The sequence below is a fragment of the Bactrocera latifrons genome, unplaced genomic scaffold (assembly GCF_001853355.1).
Source record: "Bactrocera latifrons isolate USDA-ARS-PBARC rearing strain unplaced genomic scaffold, ASM185335v1 scaffold_164, whole genome shotgun sequence".
Taxonomy (NCBI): domain Eukaryota; kingdom Metazoa; phylum Arthropoda; class Insecta; order Diptera; family Tephritidae; genus Bactrocera; species Bactrocera latifrons.
The window spans coordinates 101,903-105,924 of NW_017535119.1; positions in this window are offsets into that span (position 1 = coordinate 101,903).

The following is a 4,022-nucleotide window of genomic DNA, read 5'->3' on the forward strand; positions in this document are numbered from 1 at the left end:
ACTCATATGTACATATTCATATGTGAATCTATATGAGTCGCTTTAGGAGGATTTATGTGAAGGCACCAGCTTCGCCAAAAGCTCACAATATCCCTCTCTACTTAAGGCTAATGCWGTTCGGTTGGTCATAAACCTTATGCCGCTTGGTTCACAAACACTTTGCGCTAGTTAAACGCTTTGTAATTGCCGCATGCCACATGTGGTATCTTGATATGCCGTTTTATAGTAAACCTAAAAGCCGTGTGACAACAGTTGTTGAGCATCAAATGAATTGCTTAATTACTTCGAATTTGGATTGTTTACACCTGAGTCATTGTCATTGGCTGGGCAKTGGCTTAGCTGTGACGTCAGGTACCATTTGGTGATTTGTCTCATACAATTTAACGAAGTTTAAATATATTTATGCATTTTAGAAGAAGTTTGCTCTCATAATTTCAGTGGGGTATGAGGTAATATAGTTTCTGGTAAATGTAGAACTGCCAGGGAGGTTCAATTATCGGGTGCTAACCAAGTTGCTGATAAATGAAGCCCACAATGTAAAATTAACTGTTATTTAAGTACTATATGCACATACGTGGCATAAAAATATGAAAAAATCGATTAATAATTGAATGTATAAAAGAAAGTAATCGATAAAACGGTAAGTTTTTTCAGCGAAACTTTGAATTGTTAAATTTTCTATCGCTATTTTAAAAAAAACTTTTCAATAGAAATGAAAATATCGATTACGAGTTATCGAACATTATCGACAAGATACTATCAAATGTACGTAGTTTTTGACTCTGAATTATTAAATTTTCGGTCCGTTATTTAAAAAATATAAAACCTTTCGATAAAAATTAAAGCATCGATTATGAGTTATCGAATATTATCAAAAAACTACCATAGAATTTGCGGAATTAATTTGAAAAAGAAAATCCTCTCATTATAAATGGATATACCGATTATGAGTTATAGCATGTTTTTTAAAAGCTGTTATCAAATGTGCATATTATTTGACACTTGATTTCAATTTGTATATGACGTCTTAATATTCGATAAAGTGTAATCGATGTTTAAAAATTTTAAGTTATCGAAATTATCGACAAAATGCTAACAAATATGCGTAATTAATTCGAAAAACATGAAATCTTACCAATATAAATAGAAATATCTAAAAACTGCTAAAAGGTGTGTAGTAATAGATCCTTGACCTCAATTTGTACAGGAAGTATTAAATGTCGATAAAGGGTAATCGATGTTTAAAATTTTATATATCGTTACAAAAGTAGTGGTTAGTAATTATAAAAACAAGCATTTTCGATAAAAAAATAAAACTATCGATTATGAGKTATCGATTATTGACGATAAAATGCGTAATTAGTTTGTAAAATATAAAACCTTAGTGTTTCAAAAGGAATTGTCAATTATGAAGTATCGAACATTATAAAACTATATATAAAATTTGCGTATTATTTGACATTTGGCATCAATATACGCGGGTATCACTTGCCGATAAAAYGTAATCGATAATTTAACATTTTAAGTATCGTTAATTTTGAAAATAAATCTGAATTATGATGTAGTACAGACGAAAAAATTGGCTACTAAGGCGGATAAATTCTTATTAAAAACTGCTATCGAAAAATTATCGATATATTGAAAAAACTATTACAGTTAGTGATTTTTAAACATTTTTAACGTGATTAAATTAAAAAAAGCTGAATTATAATAAAATACTAACGAAAACGTTTAAAGTTAAGGCTTTTTATAAATCGATATGTATCGATAAATAACAAAAAAGGTAAATAAAAATAATTTTGTTGAACTTTTGACACTGATCGATATTTTTATTTTATCAAAAAGAGAAGAACTAAACATTACAAAGAAAAAACTGAAAAGATGAATACTGGCTTATTGTCTTATATCTATTATTACAAACTAACAAAAACTACTGATAATACTCGTATATAGCATATTTGTGAAACGATGATTTACTAACGGAAAGACGCATCTGTTCATATGAGTATCTGAGCGTTCATTAATGCCGAAAKAAAACTATTTTGTATATATTTATCGATAATATATTTTATATTTAGAAAATAACAAACACATACGAAGCTCATTAATGACATTGGTAAAAAATGTACAATTATCGATAAATAGTAGACAAAATATTGCGAATCAAAACAATAATTATAAGGATTTCTATTAATTTTTTTTTTSTGAAACAACTAAAAAAAAGGCATCGATATCATTATTTTTATCGAAAGTATAAAAGCCACAAAATTATCAATAAAAATTTAAAGCGTTTATTGCTGACTGCTAGCTACTAAAATTACAAAAATTATCAAARTTATCTATCGAAATAATTATTTATAAAATTGTCGATAATTTTTATTATCGAAGGACATATTTATGTACATAAATATAATAATCGAAAGGATTTCTATTAAATTCTTCATTCCGATACAACTAAAAAAAGACGTCGATATAATTTTTTAAATAATCGATAATTTTTTTAAATAATCGATAATTTTTTTATAGAAAGCATAAAAAACAAAAGGTTAAAATGAAACACAAACTAATTTTGTATAGCGTTATCGATAAACTTTTCGATAACTTTTTATCGATAGTTCAAAAACAATGATGAAGTTTAGATATTTACAAACTTTTGCACATATCAATAATATATATTTGAAAATTAATCAGTAATTTAATATAGAAATTTTGTAATAGCAAATGTAAAAAATAAATCGATTGCCTTAAATATCGTTCGCACATACAAATACTCATACACACATACACATAAAGAATTCTATATACAAGCAATTCGAAAGCAATATGCGATCACACGGCGACCGCTTAGGGGGGCCATTAAATTTTAATGATACAACAGGAGCGTCACCGCAACAAGCAGACATAAATGCAACAACAACAACAACAACAACAAACTAGTTCATACAAAAGTTACGTAAAATGGGAAGCAGCTGCATAACCGTTTTAAGCTTTTGCATTTAGCTGCCAATGATGCCCATTCGATAGTAATGGGATTAAAGGCATACTCGTGCACATCATTACACACACATAGACATACATATGTATATCTAGACTCATGAATATGTTCATGTCTCTATAATTACATACATATATAAGGAAAAATGCTTTGCGTTGCAAGTTCGCAAGCTAGTGGATGCTTTGAACAAGAGACGAGACATTCCGGGAAGAGGAGAGGTGTGGCATGGGGGCTGATAGCAAGGTTGGCAAGTAGAAGTAGTTGAGTGTAAGACAATATGCTGGTTGGATGCTTCCAGAAAGCTCGCTGGCAGCCGCAGCTATGATTATACATGCAAATAGTTTAACAAAAACCACAAGAAATATATATGTATGTATGTATGTTCATATTTCCGTAACAACCTAAGAAATAGAAGTAAATAAATTGAGCAATCTAAGGAAGGTAATGAAATGATCGGAAACAAGCAGCGACAAGGGGCACACCTGTCACAGTTGCATATCGCAGTAAGCGATTGCAAATTGTTCCACTTAACTGCAATCTGAGGTTAGGAAAATGCTTGCACATGCTTTAGTAGAGCGCTGCTCATATGCCCATTGTCTGGTTCATGTCCTGTAGGAAATATATTTGGTTGGTGGTGGGAGGGTTTTACGTTATTTTTAACATTTTAGTTTTACTGATATTTCGGCATGTGTATTGGACTTTTTCCAGTTCGTAGTTTGGCGCTCATAATTCTCATATAAAGCCTTTCTTTTTATTGTTATTGCGGCAGAAAGCCTTCCTGAGGTATTTGGAAGATTGSTGCCGAGTTCCCGTTTTCACGGCAGTCGGGTCTAAGTAATCGGAACGAACTCGGAACGTCAGTGTATAAAGCAGTATTAGTTTAATGGGAATACCAAAATCTGACATCGAGGTACAAAGGCAGCTCTTTTTCGTGCTTTTGAAATCAACGAAAAGGTGGTGTGTGTCGATCTTCTTTTCACGGGTATTTTCCGATTTTTGGCACATGATGAATATCTGGTCAGTCGTT